The sequence below is a fragment of the Ailuropoda melanoleuca genome, chromosome 3 (assembly GCF_002007445.2).
Source record: "Ailuropoda melanoleuca isolate Jingjing chromosome 3, ASM200744v2, whole genome shotgun sequence".
Lineage (NCBI taxonomy): Eukaryota > Metazoa > Chordata > Mammalia > Carnivora > Ursidae > Ailuropoda > Ailuropoda melanoleuca.
In genome coordinates, this window is record NC_048220.1 from 124,862,151 (window position 1) to 124,877,371 (window position 15,221).

General features: G+C 36.9%; 1 pseudogene; it reads right to left on the minus strand.

Moving 5' to 3' along the window:
- Positions 1-7,924: 7,924 nt before the first annotated feature.
- LOC100477887 overlaps positions 7,925-15,221 on the minus strand; it is a 111,499-nt pseudogene continuing 104,202 nt past the window's right edge.

Genomic DNA, 15,221 nt, shown 5'->3' on the forward strand with positions numbered 1-15,221 from the left:
TAGACCATGATGGATTTCTATTTTTACTGTTTTCTTCAATGTCCTCTACTAACTACTTAAGCTACAAAACTGGGTAATTTCCCCTTGTAAAACTTCTAGTGTTTTCCATGGGTTAAAAATGGTGGGTTCTTCAAGGCAAGGTAAAATAAGACGTGACCTTCATGGCACAACCTTCAAGGCACGGTATTTCGGTCCATACACCAGCACCCATCGTAGTCTAGAATGCGATGGGGAAGCAGAGTGAAGGGCTGGCCTCCTTCCCACAGGGCCTATGCCAGTGGCGGTGGTCATAGTGATTTTGTTCTTGGGTTGCTTTGACCCCAGGAACCTCTGACATAGCCTGGATGCCTCGCAGGAGTCAGGGGTATTTTCTAGGTAATGAACCTTCTCTTTTCTTCAGTCTAGGCACTCTGGGGTGCCTTTCAACTTGCTGGAAACAATTTGGATTGCAAAATTTAGGAAAGGATTGATCTCCTGTAACGCTGCCTGGCCTCAGTGGGTTCTATCAGTTAGATCTCTGCAGTAGGAAAAGGTAAATGGACCTAGGGTACCCATTGCTCATACTTAGGCCTTCAGTGCTCTACACCAGAACCCCAATCTAAGGGTCTTGCAGAATGTGTTTTTCCGAATGTGTTTGGCTAGTAAACTTCCTCCTGACATACTGGATAATTATCTAAATAGGCCTCCTCTGAGTAAACCCGGGTTCCTGGAGGAAACACAGGCCATCCCAGACAAAATGGACTCTTGACTCTCTCTCTCTCAGCATTCTTCCTAACAAATGTGGGGGCTTCTCCCTCACTCACTTCCCAGGTTAATGGCTGTAAGTGGAGCCAACTGTGGTTAGTCTCCCTCGGGACGGTGACTTAAATGAATATTCCCAAGCAGCTGCCCAAACTCCCTTTGTTTTGGTGGAAATTCCCTGTCTTCCCTGGCCCAACATGGACTACCTACTCCCCTTGTTGATGGGAAAATAATGGCTTTTGCTCCTCTGTGGAGCTGATGAACCCTAGAACCGGGAACCTTTTCTCTGCCTTCTGGAGCAGTTTACCTCTTCTGTTTACCCACCACCCCCCTTTCTCTTTCTGTGCCACCTTGGGTGTGGCCTGTATAACTGTCTTCTAGACCATCTTCAGTGCCTCAGGCCCCATGGCTCCTCCTACCCTTACATCAAGGAGCAAAAAAGAGCACTCCTGGACTAACACCACCTGCTCTAGACTTCCCCACTAGTGTCTCAGGTAAAAATTGGGGTGGGGAACAATCGGACTTTTAAAAGAGGATCCAGGTAGAACATAATTCAGTACTTTTAACTAAGTTAAGTCTATCAGTTTAATTAAGATAGACCTGTAGTCTATCAGTTTAATTAAGATAGACCTGTTTTTAAGGTTATCAACATTAAATGTAAAACTTATTCTATCAAGATTTACTAATGGTCAAATAAGCTCATGCTATCTCTCTTGCAATTTGTTAGCAAAAAGATGATTCATAAATTTGCCATCTAAAAGAATTCTGGTGTAACAGTTCACAATTGGTTACTACTTAGGTCTCCACTGGAGACTAAGATTTCTAAGAGTGCAAAATTTGGCAACTCTGTATGTAGAAAAGTAGGAGATATGTAAGAAAGATAAAAGGAATGGTAATTTCATTCTTGTTAAAGGTCAAAGAAGGTAATTTTGTCCTAAATCAGAATGGTTATTTGGAAAGAAATGGCTTGGGACAAAATCTGAATCCAAAAAAGTGTGTTGGTTTGTGAAGGGAAATCTTTGGAATGGAATTTTAGGTGTGGTCAGGACAGACTAAGATGAAAATAAAGGGATTTTAAAGGTACAGCAGTATAAGATTGAAATTCTCTGTTCAAAAGACAAAATTTTCTTGAATCATTGGTCTGTTCTTGATAAGAAAATGTAAACGGAGTTTTTTTCTATTTAGTCTGCCCGAAAACCAGTTTCTCTATGTTTTGGCTTTATCAAGTCTGACGAAGCCTAATCCTATTTAGACATGTGCTTTAAGCCTTTTCTAGGTTTTAACAAACTTCCTCAAGATTTAAATCATGAACAAAGTCTTGTTGACTAATTAGGCTTGTTTGGTATGTTACCTTTTGGTATAAAGTCTACACTCGATATTCTGGCTATTGAAGTGTTTCATGTGTCACAGAGATAACTGAGTTTCCTTGTCAACTGCATCATAAAACATTCTCATATCAGATCATTAACAATATCCATTTCAGAGTTTGTCATTTATAATTGTTATTCACTTATAAAATGAGGTTCATCTTCAAGAAAATTCATATAAAGATTTAGGATAAATGCAGATTTTTGGTATCTTTAAAAACCTAAACTGAAATGGGTAAAAATTTCCAGAACTAACTAAAGCTGCATTCAAATTAAACAAGAATAAGTAACATGGGACTAAATGAACTAAAAGATTATTACAGTTTTGTGACTTAAAACATTGCTGATTCTCTAATGTTTGCTCTTCCAGATTAAGGAATTTTCTCTTAAGATATCAGTGACTTACAGAAATGTAATAATATACTCATTTGTAAACAAAGCATTTATGTAAATCAGTACTTGGGGCCCCTCAGTATTTGGTCTGCTGTACTGAATATGATGAATTATTGCCAAAGAAAAATATTTTAAACCACATTCCCCACCAATGACACGAGCCCAAGTACTCTGGAAGGACCCAAACATGGGCATTTGGCAGGCAGCTGTAGAACTCAATGCCAGCAAGTTTATGCTTAGTGTTTCCACTCAGGACGGACCAGTGTGGATCCATGCTAGAAATGTTAATCACTACCGTGGCCTGATACGGTCAGAATCCAGTCAGTCCCTCAGATGAGTCATCTGAATCTAGAAGAAAATCAGCTGCCCTTCATGCACCACCCCGACACCCACAAGGCCAAATTCATGACCCAGGGAGAGCTCAAGAAGACGACCCAGAAAGCCGAGAGATTCTACGACAAACTGGTAAACCCTCTACTCCTGAAAACATGTTCTTGGATAAGGGTATCTGTGCTTAACACCAGTTCCCCATGGTATGTGTTCTTGTCTTTGTTCTGCTGCTGCCTGGGTGCTTTGCATTCTTTTATTGGGCCTATATTATAAATCCCCCCCCCTGGAAACCTGTTACTTGGGCGAATGTCCCTTTTCCTATTTTCAGCAATGCCACTATCCCTGTTAATCTTACCAGAGGTTGGGAAAAATCCAAATCCATTAGTATTCTGAATCAGTCAGTATATGACATCAGAGGACCCAAGCCCTTCCTGGGCCTGCTCATGGCCAGTATTACTGCGGCTGTCTCAATGATTACCGCCAAGAGTGTGGCAGGTGCCTCTCTTTCTCACTCGGTTCAGACTGCTGCCTTTGTGGACCAGGTGCCTATTAATACCACAAGGGAATTTCAACTTCAACAAACTGTCAATCAAAAAATATTAGGACATCTTTAACTAATGGAACCTGCTACTGAATATCTTGGGAAAAACAAGAAGCCTTAGCCTAGTGGCAAGGCCTCTTATGTGACTGGGCTCACAGATTCATCTGTGTTCCTACTCTAATGCCCTGGAACCAGTCTATACATGATTGGGAAAAGATAAAGAAAAAAATGCACGGATCATTCCATGATAATTTAATTTTAGACATTAGGCAGCTAAAGGATCAGATCCTCACCTCATTGATGGTGGTGGAAAATCAAACTTCATACAGAAGTTTGGCAATCTCTTAATCCGCAGTGGTTTAAACCGGCCACATGGTTCTCTTCCACGAAATAGGGATTCTTAAGAGTTACTATTGTAATAATAATTACTGTTTTTCTTCTCATAATAGTCTGCAAAATTGGAATACATGCCCTATCCACCATCAGAGATTTGAAGCATATCTACACAGCATAATGGTCTCAAGAAATACTTGCTACCGCTTTAAAGAAACAAAAAGGGGGAGATGTTGGGGTTAATGCAGAGCATGAAATGAGCCATAATACCTGGCTTGCTACAATGTAACAAGGTGGCCGCTGAGGGCCGTGAAGGTTTTGGAGAAAGGCGTAGGCCTTTGCGATGCCCAGGCCTACGTGACCACTCTGCCTTTGCAATGCCGCTGGGAGTTGCCTTCCCGAAACCTTCCTAGCCCAAACTGTCTCGCTGTGATCCAAGAAATGTAGTCATTGTCCCTTAGGCTATGTTTAGCAGAACTCATAGAAAAGGCCCAAATTAGCATTTCCTGTAAACAGATCTCCCAGTTTTCGGTAAGACCCCTTGTCAACATCATGTGCTTGAGAAACGGTGATAAGGATTTGTGATTACCTTGAAGGACCAATAAAAGTGGGAGCAAAGAAGAGCAAAGGGTCTTAACCTCTGAACGTTGACCCCCCCCCCCCTTGCCTTCTCTCTTTCATGGAGACGGCGAAGTTTGGAGTAATCTGTCATCCATTGGTAGGGGGATTGCTAGCCTTTCCGGGCACAGAGGGAGAAGCAGACAACCTGCTGAGCGGGGACCCTGATTCTGGGCTCCCTCCCAGGACCCTGGGATCATGACCTGAGCTGAAGGCAGTTGCTTAACTGAGCCACCCAGGCACCCTAGTTTGGTTACTTTAAGATGCATAAAACTTTATATTTATGAAAAAAAATTTTTTAAAGATTTTATTTATTTATTTGACAGAGATAGAGACAGCCAGCGAGAGAGGGAACACAAGCAGGGGGAGTGGGAGAGGAAGAAGCAGGCCCATAGTGGAAGAGCCTGATGTGGGGCTCGATCCCATAACGCCAGGATCACGCCCTGAGCTGAAGGCAGACGCACCGCTGTGCCACCCAGGCGCCCCTATGAATTTTTTTTTTTTACCTTAATTGCACAGACACTAGGTTTACATTAATTTTTTTTTTTTTTTTCACAATGCATTTGCTACTCTTTCAGCATGGCCAGGTCCTCTCCAATTGCTTAAGTGAGGATTTATTTTTGCTTTGTATTTTTAGTATATGTTACCACATCTTCCTCATTTTTTAATCAAAATAAATACCATTGAAGATATCTGCAGTGTACCAAGCCCAACGTTCTTCTGCAATACGTTTTCATTCTCACATTTTTACCTCTTCTTATTCTGAGGAAATCGTAGGCATTTGCAATAGAAATGATCCAAATTTGCTGTACACATACATTGAAAAAAAAGCTGGAGAGCACTGTTAGAGATGATTTGCAGATTACATCTTCTGAAGTGCCATGTGCCTCCACAATGGAGTTTGTGAATACACTACTCAATTTTATGCTATTTCATTTCTCAAAAAAGACACAGCATAACTTGAAAACGGTAAAAGTGCTTTACCCCATCCAGTCAACATCTTTCAGAAACTATTTCATATAATCTTGGTGTGATGAGACAACAAGATGGCTATTTCCCTCTTTATATAATTATTAGGGGAGCAAGGGGGAGGGTTCGCTGATCTAGTCTACCAACTAGTACATGGAAAACAACTGTAGCACGTAATGTATTGCCAGAGAACAGATCTTTACACCACAACATTCAACAGGAATGTGTTAGATACTTTTATTTGTGTATTATAAGCTTGGGGAAGGGGACTTTTGTAAAAAAAATCTAAATTAAATTTTGGAGGTGAGTCATGATGTTTATTCATAGAGAGCTGCTGATGAATATACCAATCAATACATGTGTTATTATTCATAGTTAAGCTATCCACAGAAATGTAATTAACTTTTTTATAACTTGTTATTGCAATGATGATAGTGAAAATTTAGTAAGAACTGATAAAAGAGTTGTAGTGGGAAAGAGTGGAGAAGGAGCAGCTACTGAGGACAATCCCAAACCATTCACAGCTTCTTTTATTCAAAAATGCTCTTATTTCAAAAGTTGGGATTTTAGAATCATACCAAGAAACTCACAATTTTTCTGAATATTGTACCTCCCCAACCCTTATAGTCTTTCTTTATTTTCATATCTCCCACACAGCCTTGTACGGCAGAGCCACCATGATTATTTTATTAGGTGGGAGATGACACAGCAATGCTAACAGGGTAATAAGTTAACTCATTTTTTTAAGTCAGAAAGAGAACATGTCTCCATCCCAGGTGAATTTCCTCAAGATAATCAAATATATCTTTGTAGATAGTGATGCATTCGTTTGAAGAAAAAGATGTAGACCAACATAATAAATATGGAAAACATTCCTACTTCACTTTTCTAATAAACAAATTTTTTTATTACTTAGGATATTTTGTAAATTTTCCCTGTCCCAATATGTCCTATTTCCACTTCCCTTTTAGCCAAAGACCATAATAATTTCTTCACGAAGAAAATACATGAAATCAGAAGAAAGCTACCTTAACTTCCCACCATTACTTAAGCTAACTTATTTGATCCCAATCCCATTTCTAGATCTTCTGTCTTTCTTTTATTGCAGTAAGAACTCCTGGGCTCCTTTTTTCAATCAACTCATAATTTTGACTCTGCACCTTATCTCTTTTCACAATTTAAAAGCTTTTGCAACTGTAAATATTCCCTGTTCCTTGCATCAAAACTTTGCCCAACTTTCTTTTGATTGTTCCCATAACAATCAGCAAACCGAAGTATTTGTCTTTTCTTATTGTATTTCCATAATACTCATTCTATCCTTCACCCATTCCAGCTGGACTCTCATCCTCAGAGAATACTAAGAGTATTTTAACATGACTGTTACTAATAATCAAATTTCTGTCTACATTTGTGTCTATCAGTAACAATTGTTTTGTGAAAATTAGACATCTGGCTAAACGACATCTGGCTAAAATAAACACAAAAGAACTGTGTTAAGAACACTTTGATAGTAGCAGCCAAAGCCTGGGAAGGTTGCTTGACACATGTCTAAGAACAGTAACCAAATGTCCCCTCAGAAAGTTTCCTTGAGGAAATTGAACTATAGATGCTTCAGCCTAATCCAGAGGCATCACTGGGAAGGCACTTCTAGATGCCACCATCAGCACCACTGACACTGTCACCAAGAAAGGAATCTTGCTAGAACTGCCAATGATGTGAAAATAAAATTTATATAGTGTCAGAATCTTTGTGCCCCCTTTTTTTTTTTTTTTTTTTGAAGCCCTGATTAAGAACACCTGATTGTCAGAGCTTAGTAGGCCCAGTGTCCATACTCGGTCTTTTAGTCGTCTGAAAAAGCGTCTGCCTGGACAGATCTGCTTCTATTGTGCAAAGGAAGCTCTGCTCCCTATTTAGATTATTAAAGGAAGGATTCTCCCAAGCACTGCAACTGGGCATTGGAAAAATAAAAATAGAAAAATAAAAAACAAAGAAACAGAAAAGGAAAAGGAGAGAAAGAAAAAGTAAGGGAGAAAACCAGCAGTATATGCCACACCACTGACTTTCCAATGAAAACATACACACTTCTTTTCATCTTTACAAATAAAAATGGTTCTTATCTAGCATAATTCAAATATATTTCATAATATTGGACACACATTCTTTAGCTCTCCAAAAGGGAAAAAATACAAATTCATATCATTTATTGCACTCAACTAAACATATAGTTTATCCTAGTAATGACTGTTATTTCCCTAGTTCTGTCACGGTCCATCCTAAAAATTCTCTAACCTATGGATTAAGTTATAATTTAATTATCTCTAAGGCAATATGTATATAAAATTGATAGATAAAAAATAGTATTTGATATAAACAACACAGATTTTTTTTTTAACTCCACAGAGAAGAAAACACACACCAAAAAAACTTCATTAATTCTACTATTATCCACTGGCAGTGAATCTGTATTTTATAATTGCCTTTCTCCACTATTTATTCCATATTTCCTTTAACTTTCGTTTGATCATTAGCCAGTCATCCCTCTTTATCAAAGAATATGATTAACACTTCTCTTTGGAGGAATGTAAACCTTCTGTTTTTCTTCCTTTAGAGATATTTTTTTTAACTTTTACTACTAGACAGGCAGTACCAAGACAATCTCTCGAAGTCCATTCATACAATTTTTTTCTTCCTCCTGCAATAGCAACCACACTTCTCCTTGAAAATCAGAATGGATTGCTTCAGCCAAAATCATACTCCATTTCTTTTCTTGCCCTTTCCGGTTCTCCCTAAAGAATAAAAAAAGGAAAGAAACAAAGAAGAAAAAAGAGTGAAAGAGTGAGAAAGAGAAACAACAAAAAAAAAAAGTGTCCAGCAACATAACCTCAGTTTCTAGTTCAGTAAGCCCCATGCTAACTCCGAAATGGGAGCTTCTTTCCTTAGGAATTATAATTTCCAGGAAAAGAATTTCCAATGAAATCATTTTGTGCAATGTTCAGCATGCACCATCTCTCTTTTATGTTCTGGTTCCCACACCATGTATTCTTTCAATGAAAAAATAAATAAATAAAATTGATATGGATAGAACTTCAAACTCTCTTGCCACAGCTAGGTTCAAGAAGGTTCTAGAACACTTGTTGTTTCTAAGTTGTGTAACGCAAATAAATTCCATGATAATTAGCTTATCACCCTCTGTTTTTCCTGTGAAGTTCTTTGGTCAGATACAATACTCTGTTTTATAAAATATCAGTGATAAAATAGTTTCATAAAGCATACTAAGAGGCTTCTGAGAGCAACATGGCTAAGAGAAAACAAATACAAACTGTATGTAAGTGTATACTGTCAAAACAATGGTAGAACTTCAATGGAATTTACGTAATACAGCTATTACATGGTTGCTGGGCTCCCTCAGAGTGTAATACTTTCTAGGGGAATCCAGAGAGAAGTCCATCTCTGGAAGGTTAGATTACACTTACTGTATGCTAACTCGTTTAAGAATAAGACCCTAGTTTTCATTTCTTGTCAAGAAACAGCCATTGAACAAGGACTAGATAGCTCGAAATGAGCTTGTCTGATAACTACAAGGCACCTCATCTAGTCTAATTGATTATTGGGATCTTATTTCTTACATAGGACTTTTAGCAAGTCTCATGAGACTCATATTTTGACCTAATCTAAAAGATAATTTCCATAACACTTTCCCAAACCTTTTCGTCTTAAATGCTCCAAACTTATTCCCTACAAATCCTGATCATGCTAGCAAGCCATTAATTGATGCTAATAAAAATTGTTGTTAATCTGTATCTCCCACATTACTCAATTGATCTTATATAGGGATTGGCAATTTTTTTCTACACAGAGCCAACTAGTAAATATTTTAGGCTTTGTAAACCATAACGAATCTATCCCAGTTATTTATGTCTGCTATTGCAGTGTGAGAACAGCCATAGACAATATGAAAACTAAATATAGTTGCTGTGTTCCAATAAAACTTTATTTATTTAAAAAAATGAAAGACTAGATTTAGACTACAGGCCATAGTTTGCTATTTTCCAAAATCTAATTGCCTTCTGTGCTGGACAAGCAAGCATATTAAAAAAGAATGTGCAAGGAATTCCATTCATCATATTTGAAGTTCTTGTCATTAAAATGTATTACTCACCTTAGACCCAGTATTGTATTGGATTTATCATTTTATGGAAGTCACTAAGTCTATGGCACTTTGCTATGAAAGCCTTAGCAAACTAACAGATAGGAATTTTATTGTATTTGTTATATTATCCTGAGGTGCTTTCTCAAGTTACTAACTGACCTTTATTTGAAGAGTCTATGTTTTTAAAAAACTCAGATCTGGGAATTAGGTTATGGACTATGGTTCTTAATCTTGAAGGCTCCATATAAATTACAGAAACTAAGTAGGAGATGACAGATGATAGATAGATAGATGATAGATACATGATAGATGATAGATAGATCTTCAGTTGTAAGATACTCTTGTTCATTTTTCCAATGACAAAGCTTCAATTGAATCATAGTTTTCAAACTACTATATTTGGAGATAGAAGCATTAGAGAATTGTTTTTTCTTTGAAAAGAACTCCCTTGTGCCAAGTCATTTCTGGTTTTTTGTTTGTTTGTTTGTTTTTTTGTTTTTTTTTTTTTGCTCTTGTTGTTGTTTTTTAAACAATGTAAGAAAATCCTCATGAGACAGAAGAGGTGAACATATACTTGCTGTTAAGGGAGGCTGATTATGGAACAAACAGTAAAGGTATTCTGAGATCTGTAAAATCTTGCATAGAATCACATTTCAATCTCTTTCTCTCTCTCTCTCTACACACACACACACACACACATATGCCTATATATATATATATTTATATATATATGGATCTTTCTATGACTTCACTAAAATGTCTATTATTGGTTATAGCCACAGTGCTAAGAAAAACCTTAAAAAGTTTGGTTCTGCAAATCTATTAATTGCAGGATGAGTTCAACTTACAGGCTCGCTAAGCGCTTATTGAAATCATTAGTGTTCAACTCCTCAGAGCTATCCCATAGTGTACTAGCTGATTATCACTGCCCTTGGTGCCAGTACAAGCAGGTAACAAATTACAGATTCCCTTCACTTGCCTTAGGACCTTTTACTTCTAATTCCAATTTTTATATTGTAAGAGTTCTTAATTGTAAGCAAGCACTGAAGAAGTGTCTAGTAAATTAAAGCATAAGAGGAAAAAAAAAAAGATCTTGAGTAATTCACAAAATTGTTGGGATACTTAGAGAAACATTCTTAGAAGATCATACCCCAAATCCCTCCACAGTGCTGGTTTAACAGAGAAACCAGGGCCACCTTGTCAGAACTTCAGATACTGCAACTTGTACCACTATTAATTCACTGCTGGTACAATTAGCCCCTTATCCTGGAAACTGCTCCTAAGACTACCTCTGTCGCTTAAGGAACTTAAACACAATACAGCTGTCACTGCTACCAGAGAGGATAATCTACTAATGCTGGAAATTCTTTTGATTATAATCTCTTGAGTCAAAATCCAGGTTATGTGCTCCTGATTGCAAGAGCATTAGTCCTGTGCCCACACTTTTGATGCAAGTTAACTAGGGAAATTGAAGTTTTGGCACTTGTATATTTTATAGCAGGAAACATGCACTGCATTGCTAAAGAACCAAACCCAAAAGATGTTTTTGATACCATATAGCCAAAATGATGACAATGTCATCTACATCATATTATTATCAATATAACACCCCACCCTAAAAACAAACAAAACTGTTTATCAATAAATACCTAGCAACCTATCCACTTAGACCACAAATCTAAGACTTACTCACCCTTACACTCTACATTCAATTCAATAAAAAGTTCTCTCAAATCTTTTCCCAAAAAGATCTAAACCTTACTACTTATACCACTGCAAATCTTTTTCAAGCTATTGACATCCAGATTCCAGATACAATATCCTGTCAGGTCTCCATGCCTCCCTTCTTGCTACCCTGCAAACTGTCTACTACAGAATAGCCAGAATGATCTTTTAGAGGCTCAAATAACATTGGGTTGTGTTCTATTTAAAACTACCCATTGTTGACATAAAGCTTTACTAACTTCTTACCATGTCTACAAATTCTTACATGACCTGTGCTTTGCCTTGTTATCTGCCCTGATTTACTACCAACTCTGCATTTCCCTACACTACCCTTTTTGTTTCTCAGGTCCTTTGTATTGCTTCATCTCTTTTTGAGAAAATAAATTTTTATCTCTAGACATCCTTTTTTTCTGGAAATTTCATTCCACAGATATTCACTTGGCTTTCTTCTTCTTGTTATATCAAATGAGAGATCAAATATAAGTTGCAGAGGGATATATTTCTCAACTAGCCTTTCTAAAGAGGGATATATATCTGCAGAGGGATATATTTCTCAACTAGCCTTTCTAAAGAAACATCTGTAGTCAAGTCTGCACCATTTTATGTTCTTCAAAGTCTTAATAAAGAGACAAGGAGTCTTTCCTTCTCATGTTCATTGATGTAACCACTATGCCTATAATTGTGCCTTTTGCAGAGTAGGTATTCAATAAACACATTTGACTGGTAAATCTAAGTCCTAAGATTTAACCACGTATAATCTATTACCCCAAATAAAAGCTGATAAATATGAATTTTAGTACTGTCCAGTAAGCTATTTTTTAGTAGCATCTTCAGGAATTGTACCTTCTTGCTGTTCTTATTGTTTATATTTTAGGGAGGTAGAGAATATATACAGACTTCTGGAAAATAATAAGAATATTCACAATTTTGAGGTATTCTCTGTATATCAAAATTGATTAGAAATTCCATATGCTCTATTAATCATCTGAGTTAAATATGCTAAATTAGTCTTGCAGATAAGAAAGAGGCATCAGAACTGAATAACGAAAGTACTACTGGGATTTTTATCCTGTATTCATTATCTCAGCATCTTGGGTGATTCTGAGTTGACTTGTAAAGATCTTTCTTTGTCATATTCTAAATTACTTTCAATTCTTTGAAAATAGATAAAAAATATTTAGCCACCAAACACTTAGATGACAGCTAATTAGAATAAATTTAAATATGATAAACAACACAAAACTAGTCAAATTGGCATCAAAGTGGAAGAAAATTATCTTCACTCTGGCAAGATTAAATCTAATGAATGGACAAAGGAACATGAAAGCTAGAAATGTTACAGACTCTATTTGAATTGATACTGTTGAGGAAAAAATACTTTGAAAGGGAAATGGAGTCTCTGTATTAATAAAACTTTTTGCAGAAGCTATTGACAATAGAATTACCAGGAGTAGCTGAGGTTTGGCCACATTAGGATACTTTTCTAAAATAAGGGCAATACATTTTAGAATAAATGTTTGACTAGATAAAATACACAGAAGAGGGCAAACTCACTAGGAGGAATCTGAATGGCCCATAAGGAATGGTTGATAAAATGACACACATGGTCCAGAGATAATTAAGAGCAGATATTTTCATATTCTAGGCATCTTTTTTAAAAAACTATGATATAAAATGATAATTTCATTCAGCTTGCAGTTCAAGAGGTCAGAACAAGCACCACAGAATATAATGTTGGCATGATGGGGGATTCCGTTTAATAAGCAAAGATTAGAATTCTATATTTATGGGTCTGACAGTTAAACTGGCTTCAGTGTGAAGTTTCTTCCCTTCTAAATTCCAATGGCTAGAGAAGTTCTTTCTGCATCTAGAGATGGACCAGATTAGAGTCCCCCCCCACCCGGTGCCCCGTCACTCTTAAGATTGTATTTCCTTCGGTCACATAATTGCAATAGGGGAAAAAAAAAAAAAAGAATGCAGAGACAGTACAATGTTCAGGGTAAAACCGTGCTTAGGAATTAGTTCAATGTAGCAATATGTTCCCTGAAGCTTTAGATGAACAGATTTGAACTCTGAAAGGTCAGGTTCCATTCTGAATAGAACCTTTAACTAGGTTATAGCTGGGGAATCTCATTATTAATTGTGTGTAGGAGTGTAGAGACAGGCTGCTGAGTGGAAATACGCCACTGCTCAAGAAGGGAGAGCACATAAAAATGTGACAGCTTGTGTAGTTTATCACAGTGTGTGGGTGCGGGTTACAGTACTGGCACAAAAGCTGAAATGAAATAAATGATCATTTCCTTCAATTAACAACTGAAATTCTGTGAGGTAATGCTCAGTTGAAAGTGGGACATCATTAATTTATACATAGGTCAGTAAAAATAAGTTTTAATGTCGCATTTTCTGTTCCCTTAGAAAAGCAGCACATCATTTCAAAAGGCAAGAATTTCCCTAAGTTAGGATGTTTGCAAAGAGTTAACATACTCTTCTCACTCCGTATTCCAAATTACTTTTGAAAGTAATATCCATATTGTACCTTGAAGGAAGGCCTAAGCAGTAAACTTTAACGGCTGCCTGAGTTGGCAATCATTTCACAGAGACAAGACACTGCACTGGAAATTGCCCTATAAATAAGATCCCTTAAAGAAAAATTAAAATGGAATTCATATTATTGATGTTCACTAGCAACCATAGGAAACACAAGGGAACCAGGATGTGGCACTTGTTTCAAATTGCTCTCGGAGGCACCTGAAGGACGCCCTCAAAGTCAGCTTTGATCAATGGTGATAAGTAGTTTGTCCAGCGTTCACAGTGGGCTGAAATGTATTTGGAAACCTTGAGGAATTTGCCTACCGAATTGAAATGATCCAGACACTAGCTGCCCCACAACAAATTTTTCTCTGCACTGGCTATGAATTCACTAATAGCCCTATTACCTGCAGAATCAACTCTCTTATCCTTCCCTGACAACCCTCTACCTCCCCACGCCTGCTCTCATTTGTTTATTTCTGCATTTCAGCCCACCTTCAGGCCTTATATTCCCCAAAAGGTTTCTGGGTTTTGCACTGAAGGAAGGGAGACCTGGAGTCCTGCTCTTACTACTAGTTATATAACCCTCTTTATTAGGTATATATTTTGATGCGAGACCTGAGATATAAAACCACAATCTCTAGATTGTATTATGTTTCTGTAAATCATGACTGCTTGTTGTAATGTCCATTATTATAATATATTAAGTTGTTCACCCTGAAAGGGAAATAGTCATGTAAAAATGTAAATGTTACATCTATAAATCCAAGCAAAATAGAGACTATGGAGGGAAGAACCAGAAGGTGAGAACAAGGGCAGGCAAATGACAGCAAGAGTTAGACCAAGAGAGATACAGAAAGAGCAGAAAATAAATTGGAAAGACAAAGCAATTGGAAAAGGTGAGAAAACTAGAAATGTACAGACCTATAAAAAATTGTCTTCTGTGCCAGATATCATATTTATATAGGGTAAATGTGAACTGAATAATAAATAGCAACATAAAGAATAAAGCATGTTAATAGAAACTCATTTTGATTATTTCAGTAGAACTGAAAAATGTTTCCCTTTTCTACAGTGAGTAAGGAGATAATCATTAGAAAATGAAAATTGAAATGAAATAGAACAAAGGCTACATACTAGAATTCAGCTCAGTTCTTCCTCTTACCAAGTGTTGATCCTCTGGGGAATGCTCAGCACTTCTTCCTTTTTCCATGAAAATCGAATTCCAGGGTAAATATATGAATTGCAGATACTACGCGCAAATTACTTAATGCAATATCTTCACATGATAAAATCTCAATAATAATTGTTAGAATTATTAATAATATAGCATTAATTTTATTATATTTTGTGATTTATTTAAGAAAGCCAAGCATATGAGTTAAGATTATAATAAATTACATTTATGGCAGAAATGTAGTCCAATACTGAATTCAGAGTTATTAGCTATGTTACTTTTGACAAGATACATAATTTCTCTGAGATTCAGATAGTTTTCCTGTAAAATAGCACTGTCAGTGCACAC